The following is a 17,507-nucleotide window of genomic DNA, read 5'->3' as shown; positions in this document are numbered from 1 at the left end:
AGTTAGTGAATTAGTAGAAGAATGACCATAAAGTCGTTATTTAAACTTTACTCAAATAATGAAAAGCATTTCAAATCACAGTTATCGTTGTTATTATCACTGCCTTGAAAAGCAATAGTAAATATCAGACTTCTTGTTTTTATTCTAAACATTTATATTTTATTTCTATGTTTACAGGTGCAGTCAGGTAGCAGTCCCCAACACAGTTCCATATCCTAATTCTCATGTTTGGTTTTGTTACATTACTGTTGTATTGTTTTCTTTTTGTCCATAAGTTGTGGAACACAACTTAATTGTTGCTATTTTTAGTTTACCAAATTAACCTTCTTCAGCAAGAACACCTGCAGAAGGAGTCCCTGGAAAGAATATGAAACTTTTTCAAAAAACTTTTTCAAACATTTGTGCGTAATATGTGACAGGTAGTTTGAAAAACTCCATAATAATCCATAAATTATTAAAAATTGTGAAAACAAATTTTTAAATTACTAGTATTTTGGCTGCCAGTTTGTGCCCAGGGGACAGGAGAAAAGCAACACTTTCCAGGTGTTCTGAGTACATGCTTACTATATTATGCTTAATATATCTTCCTGGAATTATTTTGAATGGCATGATCAAGATGTTTTTGTTTTAATTGTGGAAGTCATTATGTGGCCAAGCCTGTTGCCTGGATTACTCAGTATCCCATTAACAAAACCCAAGGTGTGATGAAGATGTTTAAGATAATTGTACATCATTAGGCACCTCAGAATTGTATCTCTTGTTATGTGTTCCTAAAGAGCCAGCCCTGTCTTGCAAAGCCCTAAAATTATTATTGGACTTTTCTAGGTAATGAAAGTTATTGAGCCATTTTCAGTTAATGAAAAGCACTGAATGATGAATCATTAGGATATTTAAATGTACTCATAAGTGAAACTCCAGAGCTACTCAATGTTTTAAATTAAATTAATTTGGTTTTTGCTATTGATTAGTTAAGGTGATTTGCAAGAAGATTGTTGAATGGATGGATCTCCCAATATTTTGGTTATAACGGACATTGTCTTGCATTAAAAGGAAATTGTCTTGCATTGTACTTAATGACAACTTCCAAAATAACTTTTGCCATGGAATTCTCTGTTGGTTCATTGATCATTTTGTGACAGGGACTGTTTGAAATTCTCTGCGTCACAACAGGTCTTCCTCTGTAACAGGACTGAACCTCATTTGAGAGGACACAAGTTGTTATTTTAAAGTCTATATGTAAGATGGAAACAGTGAATGGAAGGTTTTTAATTCACATAGATGCTTTTTATAGCTTGTCCTATAGTAGAATTAAGTTAGAATTAATTGAATCAATCCAAAGATTTAGAATTGTAGAACAGAGAAAGACAATTACTCTGGCAATATCAGTCTTTGATGAGGCTATGCACAAGGGAGAGAGGTATACTCAGCATGAGTTAAGGGTTACTAGAAATAAGCCTTTAGTGTGAAATTTAGAACTGCACTAAGTACCAACACAGCCATTTCACATGAACCAATTAAGGACCATTTAAGACTGTTTCATTAAGTGTCTCTTAAATGTAAAACTTGACTAGGTCCCATCTTAAAGGTGACCAATAAAAATAGTAGAAAGGGTTTTCTTTTAAATTACCTTCTGACCAGGAAAAATCTTGCTGAGAAGCTTAAAACCAGTCTATAGTAACAGAAGGTTAAGAGGTATTCTGTGCTTTCAGAAGTCCCTAGCTTATTTGTAATTAGGAGATGCACTGAATTTTGCCCTGCAAGCTGCAGTCCCTCATAGAACAGCTTGTGAATTAAGTAAGAAAGAGTACTAATTGTTTGTGTGATCATTAATTAGCCATCCTGCCTTTCCATATCATCATTTAACTCCATTAAGCTTAATGTTTATACATATAATGTATTAATGGTCTCACATACAGCTAGCAGTGGAATACACAGTGATTAGTGAAGCAATAATCACATGCAGCATTATAAATTTCTTCAGTAGTAATGCTAATTCCATAAATTAGCAGCATTAGAATAGAAACTGGATCACAACTGGAGATGTATTTTTAGAGATTATAAATTATTACTAGACAAAATTATTTCCAGAGGAACGAAACCCCAGGAAAATAGCACTGTGTCTTTGTGGGGTAATCTTTAACTAAGAAAGAAACAGGGGAAAAAAAATCAAAATACCACTCCCCCCTCCCCCCCAACAAAGAAACCAACCTAAAAAACAGAAAAAACCCAAAAACCCAAAAAAACCCAAAACCAAACAAAAAACCCCAAAAAACCAAACAGCAAAAAGAGCTGAGTTTCTAGTGAGAACAGTAGAACAGTATAATACCTAGAAGTCTGAAAGTTTGCATTTATTTTATTATTCTTTCATGACATCCTGATGATATGACAGCGATAATTTTCAAGAGCTGTGTTTCTGTTTTTTATAAGAGTTACTCAAAATTTTGGTCAAGACAACTGATGTACAGACTGACTGTGAATGCTCATATACAGGTGACAGAGCCCATGAGATCTACAGTAAGGTTTACTTACAGACCATCTCAAAGACTATAAAGATTCAGAAGTTATGAAATGACACTCCTCTGGATCATTTACCACTTCATACCATGGAGATTCTCAGCCTAAAATGTTTTTGTTTTTTTCAGGGAAGAATAGGAAGTAGCAGGAACAGTGATTGGGGTATAGTCTGCTCTTTTTTTTTGGTTTTATTTTTTTTTTAAGCTCAGTGCAATAAATGCATCATGATATTAAGGACCAATGAACTTAGAACAAATGAAAGAAAACTTTTTATGCAGAAAATAATTAGCCCATAGGAATTTCCATAGCAGATAACCTGTCTGTATGCAATGGGGCTGGGTAATGTGTTTGCTTATCCTATTTGTGGCTGTGATAATGCAGATGATCAAATCTCATGTGTCAGAGAAATATGATGGAAAGGGAACACTCCTTTTTTTTTTTTCCTACTGTCATTTCAGATATTTTATGGATATATAAAGTAGACACATAAAGTATGAGAGGAGCTGTAGAACAGAAGATGGACCCATTATGACAAATTCACTATTACTTGCTCTGTGAATACCCAGTCCAAAATAGCCATTGTTGCCAAAGTGCAGAAAATATTTCGATTGTAAGAGTTGGTATGGATAAGCAAAGCTGATAAATGTTAGAGCTAAAATAAAACTATGGAGCAGAACTAAGTGACCCAATAACAATATCTTACAACTTTGTTATTCATGACACCTGATTTATACTGCTGTAGTTCCCACTGATTTCAATGGTTCTTTGTGATTTACATTACTAAAAATGACAGTGAGATCAATTCTTGCACAAAAAGGCATTTTCAGCAGAGATTTTTCTGTCTCAGTGCTATGTTGCACAGGTTTAAGCACTATTTTCTCTTTTGTCACTTTTTGGTCAAGACATATTCTCTATAAAAGGTTTGGGAAGAGATCTGTCACATTAATACTTTCTAACTGAAGGCATCATTTGCCAGAGCCTATATTCAGTGTCACACTCTTTAAAAGAATTGCTCTTGGCAACACAGCCTAATGGTATTACAAATCCTGTCACAATATCAGTAGTGAAGTGGGAAGAGAGTTAGAAATATTAGGATGGTGCTCTATAGTCATAGAGCTTGGCAAAGAATAATCTGACTCTTCTCTTGCTCAGACCAATGAAATGTCAATCTCAACAATCCTGATTTTTAGTCTGTTTGGGAGACCACTGGAATCAATCTTCACCTGTCCAAGGGGAACAAAGACTTCCAATTTAAGTGCTCCACAGTGTTCGAAAAAAGAAACTTGAACTTGGTGTGTGAATGGATCAGTAGCATCATTGTTGTTTCCAATTTAACAAGGAATTAAATTGCCTTAGCAAAATATTCTTTTAGATAAATTGTAAAGCAAGACCATATAATCCAGCAGACTCCATATGGGATTTTGCACACACATCTAGTACAATTTGTCAGAAAGCCACTTAAGAAAACATCAAAGCTGTGTGAAATTTGACCATTTCAGACTACTGATTGTAGCCTGTCCCTCATAATGCCCCACCAGATAATTGGATAAGTCACAACAGAATTAAGTATTTATTTGATTCTTTCTGCACATTTCTGAACACTAAGAGAATTTCCAAGACAGCAATAATCTAGAAAGTTTACAGAATTTCTTATAATTACATTAATGCATTCAGAGGGTCTATATATCATTACAGATGAAAACCTCTTAGTCTTACTAAAATCAAATGTATTCAGTATAACAAACTTGATTATGTATGTCAGAAGAATTTTTAGTGATTTCAACGAATTATTTTATTTAATTAGCTTGAGTTTAATTTTAAGTCTTAGAAAAAGTGCAAGATCTTTGTAAGAATAATTGCCTGTTATTATCCACTCTGATACCACCTTGATCGGTAAAGAATTTCTATGCATTGCTGATATTGCAGAAAGTCAGTAGGAACAAGTAAGCGTACGTAAAATGGAAGAAATCTTAATATATTCAAAACATTCAGTAATTTGTGATTTTTTAAAATCAATTTAAATAAACTGTTTTAAACGATTACCAGGGAAAAAAGTAAAAGTATTGATAAGCTCATCCCTTATAAAACTGTTGTATTGTGCAGATGCAATTAGTTTTCTTTCTGTAAAACCATCAGAAAATTCAGTGGCTCCCTAAGGTATATTTAAATATTCTTTGATGAATTTTCTTGTGTCATGCTTAATTGTGCATGTGTCACACAACTCCAAAGAATGCTACAGTGGGAGCAATTACTTCTCCTATATAACTGTAATATGGTTTCATATATAGCATGAATAATTTACATATATTGGGTTTGAGCAGGAACAGCCATATTTAATGCAGTCCTTCAGTGAAAAGATTCTTGTCAGTCATCTGCTCCCGGGCAGATTGTTATCTACGAAGCAAGAATCCAGTCTGCATGTAAGGCAAAGAGAATGTCTTTTGTTAGTGGAGTGTGCTCAAGTGGATGAGGAAGATTCAAAACAATTCAAGTATTTTTGTATTTTTAAACACCCTGAGTTTTATGTGTCCATATATCAACAAGTCCCTAAGTCAGGAAGCAAATGGAGTCTTGTATTGAATGCAGAGAATGTTCCTGCCAAGGCTGGGCAGCATTCCTGGCCGTGGGAGTTCCTCATTACAGCTCACCTGGTGTCACTGCTACTACCTCAAAAGCATCCCTTCTCCTCAGAGCCCTCACATGATTTTCACTGTTCTTTCTTCCTTCCTTCCTTCCCCCACCCCATGTGTTATGTCAGCATTGCAAGCCTGGTTAGGAGCACACAGAACTGGCATTTCTGCATCCTCTTGATTTTAGGCACCTGGAAAAGAAAGGAATTTTACCTGTTCATTAAAGGGTATACAAAGGAAAATCAATAATCTTCACCAGTTACTATTTTATGTTTGAATCTGTGACCTGTGGGTATGGAAATGATAATTACTGCTTGCTTTTACATGAGGGGTGGGATTCTGGCACCCTTGGGATTTGCTCTCCAGACTGGAGTGGCCTCAGGCCGTTTCCCTGGGCTGCACTCTCTGCTGCTCTCTACGGTGTCTCTTCCATCCCACCATTATCTCCTGTGCCCTTTTCTGCCCCTAGTTCAGTCTCATTTTGTTCAGCTGTCAGGATGCACAGGCTTCTCTTGCAGCACCTCTCTGACCACTCAGCCTCTCTCTCCTGCATTGCACTGCCCAGTTCCAGTTCCTCGCAATCCTGTCTTCTGTGTCTTGGCAACAACTTCTGCCAGGATCTCTCTAGAAAGCTTCTATTCTGTTCCTGAATAGACAGCTGAACTTACAGAAATGTTTTTTGCATTTTTTTTCCTGATGTTTTCTAAAATCTGCCTGAGAATCTTGGAAATTTCCTAGAGGTTTTAACTCTAAATACATCCTTTTTCATAAAGCTGTGAACAACTGAACATATGACTTTGTGACTGTGATACTCACAAACCTTAACAGAAGACAACCTTTTAGCCTTTCCTTTTCAACTGTGCCAAATAACATTTTTGACTCATTGTGCCTTGTTAGGCTGTTAATTCACAAGATGTGATTTCACTGAAATCACATCCTTTTCTTGCTCTCATAAAAATTAGTGACGATATCACTGCTAGCTGTTTTTTGCTGTGTTTTAAAAATATTCAAACAGTTCATTGATATCAACACACAGGTGTTGTACCTCTAAGTTTAAACAAAGCCTTGTAGACCAAGAGAATGTGTGACTGGAGGACTGAGCAGAAATAGCACTTTTTATTACTACAAATACATCTTTTTTCTTTAAAAGTAGTAGGGAGGAAGTAAGTTCTTTGATGCTGATTCTATTTTTAATTAATTTTTAGGGCCATTTAACATGACTAGAAAGTTTGAAGTTTCATGTTGGCACTGTACATTACGATTTAATGACCTAGACTTATTTACACATAAATGAGTTTTTTAATGGTCTAATTAACAAAATGCATCAGTTTGCCTCTTTAAGGTAGTATCTTTTAGTAATTTCTGATGTTTAATAAAATATGAAAGTCTCCCATTATTTTAAGTGAGTACTTTCCCAACAAACTGTTTCCTTGTAACATGCTGCTGCTGCTTCAAAATATTGGACTGTACATTCAGACTAAATTTTAAAATAGAATAAATTATTTTAATTTATAATTCAGAGGAATTTGATATTTTGGATAGGAAAAAAAATTAAACTAAAGGTTTACATCTTGATAAACCCCTGTATGAGTTATTCCTGGCTCCCAGGAACTGCTCTTTTTAGGAGAGGGTTCTGTTCTCCTGTTGAAGTGCAGAAGGTCCAGTGAGTGAAATTAGAGGTAAGTTTGTCTTCTCTGCACTAAGAATGTTCTCTGCTTCTCTCAGCTGCTCAGTCAGACTTGATCCGTGGTGGATTAAGTCCAGTTCTAGGAGTTTGGTTTTATTAGGAGATTTAATTATGACATACTTCTGATTTTTAAGCCTTCTTTCCAGTTGTGTTATCTAGAAATCAATTTACATAAGAAAGAGACAATGTATCAATTTTCTGCATTTTATTATCTCTTTTCTGGAGGCTTCCAAGAACCTTGTAGAGATAAATTCTACCCCTTTTTAAAGAGCAGGAAGCTGGGGAATAGAATGAGTCAAGACTTGCCCAAGATCACAGAGAAAACTGAGCAATAGATCTCTTCATTCTTAGCTGATTCTTAATATTGTGGTGCAGGCCAGCATTTCTGATGTGCAATAGTCATAAGGGGCAAACTTCAGGTACAAGGGGACCCCCACTGGCGTCCATGGGGCTGCTTGTATGAATGAAGCTGAGCATTCAGGGAAGGTTTTTGCAGGATTAAGGTTCTACATACGGTGGAGAATTGAGCTCTATCTGTACTTTAAATAGATTCCCAATCTTTTGTGCTTCCCATTGTCCAGTGTTGTCTCTCACTCTGAAATAGGGCATATCAGACAGGCAGGAGAGCTGAGCAGACGACTGGAAGGGAGAAGGCTGTCTGCTATGAATTAAAAATCTAAAGGCTGACCCCCCAAATCATAGGCTTCAGTTTCAATAACTTCCACGGCTTTGATATCAGCGCTGTGATTCTATTTTGGTTTGTCTTCTGATTTTTGAACTCCTGGGGTTGGCTACACTGACATCATCTCTAAATTTGGTGGGGAGAGAAAAAGGCAAGCATTGTTAGGGTGCAGGAGCCGGCACAGCAGCAGCTGCTGATTTGCTCAGTCAACACAGTCTATTTTATCACACGGCTTGAGATCGAAGGTTTCTCAACTATATTTTTAGCACCTTAAGTAAAAGCTTGTTTGTTTTTTGACTGAGGTGATTATACCCTTGATGAGGCGTTACTGCTTGTTCTGCAAAATAATAAACACTGTTAATCTTATGATAGACTCAGAAGTAAAAACAAGCATCACTCTAACCTCTATTATATTATATTCATAGTCAGAATGTCCAAAAAAGAGACCTGCATCTTTTAAATCATTATCATCTCTGCTTTGTTGTGCATTGCATTGCTTACAAAAGAAAAGAAAAAAGTTACCAGAGTCTCCTATTAGTGCTGGGGAGCTATGCAATGTAAGTAAATAACAGCACAGAACATCAGCAAGATCAGGACAGGGAATGTCTGTTTACGAGCTGTACCTCAGGAATATTTTTAGTCTGTATCCCTTAGAGAGAGGATTTGCAGCAAGAAACACAGTATGTTCAGGGAGTTCACTGTCACCTAAATAGCCCCTGCACTGGAGACCATGGAGTGTTGCAGACCATAATTAATCATTCAGTTTACTATCTGTGGTAGGTCAGTGATGTGGTGACAGCCCAGTGAACCTGGGCAACTTGTGAGCTCTCCCAGTGAGCTGTTCTGAGGCGGCTCTGCAGGAGCCTGGGCAGCAGGACTCTGCTTCTGCTCACACAGCACCATCCCAGGCACAGGGACAGCACCACAGCACCACGGGCACAGGGACAGCACCACAGCACCATCCCAGGGACAGGGACAGCACCACGGGCACAGGGACAGCACCAGGCTCTGCCCGGGCTCATCCCCCTGATGGGAGCAGTGGGACCATACTGCAGCTCTGCTTGTAGTGCCAGGGAATTTGGAAATATCACTACAACTCTGAATGTGCTATGCACACAGGCACCTGGTGAAACAGGAACAGAGGGGCAAATCCTGGCTCCCAGCAGAGTCTGTAGGAGTTCTCATGTTGCTTCAGCTGGTTCAGGATTATACCCCTCTATGCTTTCACTGGCTTGGGGTTTCCCACCTCCATATGGACCCATCCCACAGCTGGGATCATCACATCTTATTCATTGCATTTTTTATTCTTCATCCAAGTTGTTTTGCAACTGTTATAAATGGAAGAATAAATCTGTGGCAATGTCTTGTCTGTTTAGATAGAAAGGAACAAGGACTGCCTTTTACTGTCTGTTGCTATAGTGCCTAGCACAATAGGGGCCTGGGTCTTCACTGGAATCAGTGCAGGATCCCCATTGTAGGACAGAAATGTTCCTGAGGAGATAGAAAAATACAAGAGCCACTCTGCAATGCAGTCATGTGCCGTAATGGCATAAAATAATTTGGCATCAGCCTGGTTCCATTCTGTGTGGGACCATATCCTGCTCTGCAAAAACTTCTCCAGTACTAAAAATGATCCTTCATATGGCACTGATGTTCTTGCAGTAGCACAGGTGATTTTAGAGACCCCCCAGAGCTCCCAGTCCCAAATACAGATCCCATACTCTAACCTGGGACTAAACTTGGTGAAAAGCAGCTGCACAAGGGATGAAATGTGCATAATACTTAACAGTACAAGAGCTGCAAGACAGAATGTGAGCTAAAAAATTGTGCTCTGTTAATATGAGGTGGATTTAAATAAGTAAGAAATTATCTGCCAGGATGTAATTTGGCAAGAAGACCAAACTTAATTCTCTCATGTCATCCAAAATGTGTCATGTCCATTTGAATAATGTCCTCCCAAATGGAAATAGGCAGAAACTTTCCAGTAAGCACTACTTCATTAGAAAATGCTGAGTTACTAAGATCAAAAATATATCACAGGAAATTCTCTGGGTCCCTGAGTTTTTATGTTGGATTTTGTATGGCCTTCCTCCAGCTCCAAGACACTGAGCAGGCTTCCTGAAGCCCAGCTAGGAGCTCACATATCTTCCAGGTATCTTTGGTAGAGTAGGAAACCTTGAATTTCTGAGATGTCTGATCCAAGTTGGGGCTCCTGATGCTTTGACTCATTTCTTCAAAAATTTGGATACCTTAATTCCTACCCCAATACCCAGCCACTGGAGGTGGAAACCTGGTAGCCCTAGGAAAGCTTCCCCGTTAGTGGTTCACTCTTTTTCTCCTCCAGCAGTGGTCACTGTAAATTCCAAGTTTTCTGGTTAAAGTGAATGCCCATATTTCTGAGGTTCCTACTCTGTTGGTAGGTGAGAACAAGCAATCCCAAGAACCCTGAGGCTCTCAGTTCTGCTGCCTTCATAAGGGTTCTTGTTTCCAGGATCATCCAGGATTTTTACCATTTCAGACATTTCCTTTTTGTTCAGACAAAATTATCAGCAATAAAACAATTTCTTTTTTTCAATGAAAGATTTTCAGAATTTTAATTCCACAGAAAAATTTGAGAATCTACTACTTTACTTTCATTCAAAACAAAAATGTAGAACAGAAATCTTGAATTTGGGTGAAAGCATCTGCAAGAACTGTCTGGAGAATTACTCAGTGCCTGCTCCTTGGACCACATGCTCCATGCTGAATTGGTAGCATCACTGCAAGCCTGCCTGCCTGGGGATTTGCCATCTGAGCTTGAGTGAGTCATTCTCAGCCTGTGAGATGTGGCATATTCAGACTGGGAGGTGGGTAATGTTTGGCACTTAGTTCTTGGTGCTGTATTGTTTACACTAGAGCCATTAAATGTTCTATAACCTTCAGATATCTTGTTTTTCAGCCATGACTTTTGCAGTGTCAGGCTGTGTTGAAGCACAGGAACAGTATGTTCAGTCATGGTGTGTGCAGAGTTCAAAGCTTTGTGACTGTTACACAAAACCTCCCTGTGCTTTGAGAGCTATAATCCTTCCTCTTGACAGAATCATTAAAAATAGCTGTGGATGTTAAACATGCTCCCTGCAACCCATAACAACAACATTTCATTGCATCAGAGTTAATAGCTGTGCAAGGACTGAGCACTGCTGCCTCGTGCTGTGTGGCAAAGTGCTTGCAGGATCAGCATTGGAGAGAGCTCAGGCCAGTGCTGGGTTGGAAGGATTGGCAGCTGTCAATATCCAGGATCAGAAAATTCAGAAAAGGATAGTGAAGACCGTATTCAAGGCAGTGCAATGGAATTTCCTCACCAACTCTTTTGCCAAAATTATATTAAAAAAACAGTTAATCTGGGAATTATTCCAGCAGATCATGCACAGAGACATCAAAAAAGAAATGGTGCTGGCATAGATTTATGTATAACGAGTGAGATGTCAGCACTGTGCAGTGATTTCAGCACACTGGTGCCTAACAAGAGAGGAAAGGTGTATGCTGGGGGAAAGAGCGAGAAGAAAGAAAAGTTTCAGACAGTATTTGTTTAAAGAAAGAAATCTATCATATGGCTTTTTAAAATGAGGATAAAACTACTCTCTCCAGCTGCATACAAATGGGAGAGCAGCTCACATATTAAAATGGATCTGGGACTTTCAAGTACTTCACTCAATATGCAGAAAATTATACTGGATGTCGACAGCTTTTCTCCACAGAGAAGACAGCTGTGGGGGTCCTTTTATTAGACAGCATAAAAAAAGTCCTAAAGTGAAGTTTTGCCAAGTAAATAGGCAATTATTCGATAAAACAATCAAGTGCTGTTTTTATTTTGCTGTTCAGTGTGGAGTTTGTTACATTTCCTGCAAATAATACAGAAAACAAATCTCTTTTTAGGACTGTGGGAAGTACTCACATATGACAAATGGTGATTGGTACACAAATGTGCTGAGCTGGTAATGTCTGTGCTCTCCAGAGCCCATGAATCATCTGCCAGTGCCAGTGTGATGTTAAAGTAGATAAAAATATTTTCCTTTTCCATTCTGAAACAGAACCAAGGAATCTTCCTGATAATTAGAGATGACACCCTGTGAAACCACAAACCCTGCCTATTGCCTGGGAACTCTTTTCAGTTCCATGCGTGAACTGCACATATCACCCTTATTGTCACACAGGTAGCCCTGGAGAGACCCAAGCCTGGATTCAGGCACTGGGAACTTCAGCTCCCCTGAAACTGCCTCACCTCCATCTCTCCATTGCTGGGATCAGTGTAGCCCTAAAGGCAAACTCACTTTGTGGAAGTCCTTTTGCTCAGGAACAGCCTCCTGCATATCCCTCCCAGCTGATGGTGAAAAAGCCCATCCTAAAGTACTTCAGGGATTATTTGAGTCTTCTGCAAGAACAGAGGGAAAGCTGTTTAGAAAGAAAAATTAGTTTATGCTGTTGAAAGTGATGGTTATATCTTTCACAAAATATTTATGATTCTAGTATGAGCATCTGGGACACAAAACAGTTAATGTGCAAACAACAGAGCTAACTGGGATATTATAGAGCATCAGCAAACATATACAATATAAATTTGACAAGAGAGATAAAAATCAGCCTGGCAGCTTTTAATTTCCATTTCCACTCAAAAGGCAACTTCCCAGAAACAGCTGCACTATTCCCATGCTTTACCTCTCTCAGAATCAAGAAGGGCCTTTGCATTTCAGGGAAGGAATGCTTCCTCCCTGAAACTTCATATATTAGCTCTCTTGGGTTTTCCTCTCTTAATTGCTTTCAATCAGAGCAGAGGTTTCTTTGTTGTTTGTCTTTTTGTGTTTGCTTGAAGAGCTACAATTAAATACCAATTACAATTTGGATAGGTGACAATGTAATGCCATTCCTGTTTAACTGTCTTTTTCAAGTCTTGATAACATGTTTTAATCACAGTGACTGTTAACACATAGCCAAATGCAACAAATACAGATGCTATTATTCAGTTTGAAATGATTGCCATTTAAGAAAAGTAAAAGGACTGATGGAATTGATATACTGAGAGAGTTTTGTAAATCTCTGCAAAGGCACAGGAATACTTTGCATAGGGCATTGTGAGATATGTCTGCAGCTAGTTATTCTTTAAAAATCCTTACACAGGTTCAAAAATTCATCCCATTTTATGTCTTTATAATGTGTACTTTGTTCTTCATTTTCTATAGTAGTAGAAATGAAAGGCTAAAATCATCTCCATGGCTTGTCATTTCACAGGTTATTGCACTGGCTCATCCTTCAGCTTTTTGCCACAAAGACCCTTTGAAGCTTGCCCAGTTCTCTCTAACTGACTTTTATATCTGACCTCCACCAGCACTTAATTGAGGGATATTTGCTAACTTAAGTAGTCAGTATTGCATTTTCTGTCAAATTTCTCCAAACCTCTTTTCCCATGTCTGCACAGGGCCCAGATCCTCACCCATAGCACAGCAAGGTGCAGAATGCAGCCGCTCTTCCCTGACTCACCTTTCTCTATTCCTCTCCTGTATCCAGAGAGCTGATCAAGGTGAAACAATTTATTGCCACTTCATTGACTTGTGCTACATTCCCACTGGGATTTCAGTGCCACCTGGGGCTTCTCAGTGCTAGAATGACATGAATGTTTCATAAAGTAAATTTAGAGAAGGAAGGAAGGCAGGTAAGAGTCAGGTTGCTCAGAAATGTTGAATAATGGGACTGGAAGGAATGCTGCAGGTCCCTGTGAGCTGAAATTCCACTCTGATGTCTCTATTCTGCCATTACTCGTGGTTGTTAGTTCTGGTGGGTGTTGCACAGTAAAGATGCATTAGAGTAATTATATGGTAATGACAGAAGATCATGAGTTAAAGATGCTGTGAATTCCTGTATACACATCTGAAATTGTTTGGAGCTGATGCAGGAGGTGTATCCACATGGAATTTGATAGCAATGATATTGTAATTAAAGCTGAGGAGAGAGATGAGGTTTGCACTTATTTCTTACTGCTACCTGTGAATATTAATTAGCTCATGGAGCCACCTGACCTTAGCAATAATCAGCTCTGTTACATAGAGGAGAAGGGAAAACGTGAACTGCCCTCTAAATATTTATTAAGAAAGCCAAGATGAAAAGAGCCTGGTTGTTGTAGAGAATAGAGGTTCCTGGAAGCCAAGTTGCCCCCTTTGTGGTGGAAGGAAGATCAGAATCTTTCCAGTTTCCTCTGCTTTGTGGAGGACAAGGACAATTCTATCACCACAAAGGTGACAGAAACATGCCTGGTTTGGCACACAAATGAGTAAGAGAATGTCAGGTCTGCAGAGATTTCTCTGAGACTTTCTGTATTCCTGCTTGCCTTCCTACCTGCATGAGCTGTATGGAGAAGTGATTCCAGAAGGCAAAAAATATAACCCTGAGCTCCAGAGTGTCCCCAAGTCTGGACATTATGTATATTAGTCTTTTTGAGGGTTTCACATCACCCTCGGAGAGAAGGGAAATTATTATTTCATCATCTATGAGATTGGATGAAAAGGTGCATTGGGAAAGCCTGCATTTTTGTACTGGGGAAAGCCCTGGGTATTAAACGAAATAAAACTAAAATTCTAGTCCCACGTCTTAGGCTGCCTGGAAAAACAATCCTTTTCTCCATTCCCACTAGTAGAGTAGTCTGGGCTTTGGAAACACCCAGAAAATTGGGATGAGGGAGAAATTTGAGTGTCTGCTTTTTACAGATGCCAAGTACAAGCCGTGGAGAAAAGGAAGATTATATCTGCAGCATAACTAGGTAGCTCTGTTTCTTTCCTTGTTAGGACCTGGTCTTGTTTGCTGCAGTCAGGAGCAGCCTTCCTAATGGTTTCCTGGTAAGGCTCATTATTGAGTTCATATTTTTGTTCTTCTCACATCTCCCTCACCTCCTCTCAAAGTCCCCTCCCCAGTCATGAGGACTGGATCACCTGTGATACACAGACTTTGGAGTCTGTGTGGAGGGCCAGGCTGTGTTAAAAACGAGGTGTGTTCTTCATCTCCTCAGGCTGACTGGAAAGTAATTCTCTGAAGAGGTGGAAGAGCACGATGCTGCTGTGCACCGGTGTCTGGCTGCTGCCCTGCTGGAGATCCATGAGCAACAACAGCACGGCAAGTCCTCTTTCTTCTTTCCTGACAGCACCACAGTACCTGGATCTTAATCAGTCAGTGTCAGACAGTGTCACAGCTCTGAGCGCTGCTCCGAGCAAAGCACAGCACCGACGCCTCCCTGCTGCTGTAGCTTAGGTTACCATTACCAGCCTGAGCTGCCTGATGTAACACTCCTGTGCTCCAGGCAGGCTGAAACCCTCTCAAGTGTTGGCACCAACACGTGTTCAGATCAAGGCACCTCCAGCCCTGGGCGTGGTGGTGTCTGTGCTCCCGTGGCTCTGTCAGAGGCACCAGGGCTGCACTGCTGGTGGCAGCACAGGTGGGAAGCAGAGCTGCTGGACAGGGGTGTGATGAAAGGAAAAATGATTGCTGGGGTCACTGGTATCATTTTAGTCATACATGTTATAGGGACGGATGAATTTGTGCATATTTTATATGAAAACATTACATGCCTCTTGGGCTATCTGGTTTGTAACTTTTGACTGGCATGGTTTAAATCAGAAAGGATGGAGGGCAAGCCTACCTAACAGGAAATGGTGACATAATATTTTTAGCAGAAACAATCAAATAGCTGACTAGAGGGAATAATTGTAGCTCCATCAAAGTTAGAGTGGTTTACTGTTTCCAGCAGTGAATCTGGCATCAAAGGGAATCCTAAACCTGAAATCCTTGGAAAGAAGTGGGTTATCAGCAAATACAAATTGATTCATGTAGAGAACAAAGACAACATTTTGTGAGTGGGACAGCCTGGCTTTTCCCAGCTCAGTGACAGCTGTCCCTTCCTGGAGCATGGAGTGGTTAAGCTTGGCCTTTCACCATGTTAACACATTTTCCTCAAGGCCCTGTACCTTCAAGGTAGGAATAAATAAAGCTTCATTTTAAAAAACTATTATATAAATTACATCTGTTCAAAGGGTCCTGCTGGGAATGTTTTTAAGTTCCGTGAGTGAGTTAAAACTGTGGTGTTAATACAGGGGTCTGGTGAACTGGGTTCACCCGTGAGCACTGAATGAATATTCACAGCAGTTTTAGTAAAAGTGTGGTACTTAAAAATTTTACAGAATAAGAGGCACCAATGATAAACTTCAGCAACTGGAATTTCTGTTTGTTGCTTCCCATTTCATGGGCCCTGCTGAAGCTGTAAAGGCCTTTGTTGTGTGTGGAAAAGAAACAATTATTTGGAGCTACCCTGCTAGTAACAGCACAGAAGGGAGGCAGAGCTGCTGCCACAGAGCTGATGAAAGGAAAAGATTGTTGTTGTGGCTGATATAATTCTAGTTGCATGTTACAGAGAACAAAGAAAGTAAGTTCAGTGAGTGTGGAAATACAGGGTGATGACAGCTTTACATTGGGTGTTCCAGCTTGGCTGGGTCAGTCTTCAGCAGAAGATCTTATGTGAAGAGCAGGGTATTTGGGGTCTCAGATTTATTGTTGAGGGTGTTCCTTCTGTCCCTCTCTAAAACAAAAGCATTCCCCTCCACTCCTCTGGTTAGGATGTGCCTCAGTGTAGAGACGTGTCCTGCACAGCACAGTCCAGCACTCAGGCAGATGTACCTGTGCCTTCCTAATGGATGACACAGTAACAATTCCAGGATGTCTCCTGCAAAACACAAACACAAATGGATGCAGAAATCAGTGGCACATTTTTTTACAAGAACAAGGCCACTCACCCATCTGAGCTCTGGCAGGATTAAGACCTTGTTTAGAAACAAGACGTTCAGTAAAAACAGTATTTTCAATTTTCATTTCTTAAGTCCTATAGAGGTTGTAAATATTTTGGAAGTTAGAAAGAATACAGAAATGTTCAAGTACTGCATATTCAGAGGTCTCAGATTTAGTACAATGTTTTATGAGGCTTCCTCATAACTCATTTCAGCTGCCCCAGTGGTAAGCACAGTGGTGTTTCAGGGCCCGGCTGCAGAGGTCACAGCCTTGTGCACACAATATATTGAACAATTCCATCATTCCTGCCTTCAAAGTGAATTTAGACTGACATAGCAGAATAGAAAAAAATGCTTAATAAACTAAGGGTTTTATTGCACACACACAGTCTCATAGGTATGCATTCAGCAAAGAGTGGGCATGACTCTATAATAGGTGCACTAAAAAAAGCCATCTGTTTGTATAATATCCCCTTTCACCACACTGAGTAAAAAAGACCTTTTCAGTTATTTTACTCTCTATCCTCACCACCTTTACATTTGTTTGACTATAGTATTACCTTAGTAGAGAAACCTTGTTATGGAAAGTGATAAATATGAAATTTAGGAGAATGAATCTTTTATGGGCAGGAGCAGAGGCAGCGCACTGAGCCAAGCAAGGGAGTCAGGAGACTGTGCCCTGGCAAGGGTGGCCTGTGCATGTCCTCTGGTGAGGAGAGGAACTTTCCACTGTGCTGCCCCTCCTGCCTCCTCCAGGGCAGCCAAAGCAGGAGCTTCCAGGGGCCAGCTCATCAGCCCAGATGCTGAATCAGCCCAAGAATATTTAACTACAGCAGAAAAATGGACCACACCAGAGGATTTTCTCCTTGAAGAGAACTCCACACTGTTCTGATTAGAGATGGAAATTTCTGAGGTATTCTGGACTTCTTTAAGAGGTCTCAGCAGTTTAGTGGAATTAAAAATGGAAGTCATGGTCACCTTAGGCATAAACATCAGTTAACCCTTGGATGTGATAAGATTTCTAAAATCTTATCAGACCTTTACCACTTTGAAAAGATTCAGAGCAAAACTATTTGATAAAACACTCCCAGTCTTTAGCACCCTCCCATTCACAGTACCTGTTATGAGAAACAGCTTTAGCATCCCTAATTTTGAGATGAGCAGCTGAACTCCAGGACCCTTAGACCAATTCCTCC

General features: G+C 39.6%; 1 long non-coding RNA gene across 4 annotated transcripts in view; it reads left to right on the top strand.

Moving 5' to 3' along the window:
* The window catches only part of LOC135452688 (uncharacterized), a 118,978-nt gene extending 103,445 nt beyond the window's left edge, over nucleotides 1-15,533 (top strand). For 2 of the 4 annotated variants that reach the window (XR_010441673.1, XR_010441674.1), the window contains 3 exons: nucleotides 12,966-13,067; nucleotides 14,326-14,376; nucleotides 14,547-15,511. This is a non-coding gene — a long non-coding RNA (uncharacterized LOC135452688). Of the gene's footprint in view, nucleotides 1-12,965; nucleotides 13,068-14,325; nucleotides 14,377-14,546 lie in introns of all 4 variants that reach the window. The other 2 variants (XR_010441672.1, XR_010441675.1) reach the window with 2 other exon arrangements.
* Nucleotides 15,534-17,507: the final 1,974 nt, after the last annotated feature.

The sequence above is a fragment of the Zonotrichia leucophrys genome, chromosome 11 (genome assembly GCF_028769735.1).
Source record: "Zonotrichia leucophrys gambelii isolate GWCS_2022_RI chromosome 11, RI_Zleu_2.0, whole genome shotgun sequence".
NCBI classification, from domain to species: Eukaryota; Metazoa; Chordata; class Aves; order Passeriformes; family Passerellidae; genus Zonotrichia; species Zonotrichia leucophrys.
The sequence above is the reverse complement of the archived record's forward strand: the minus strand, read 5'-3'. Positions and strand labels throughout refer to the sequence as shown.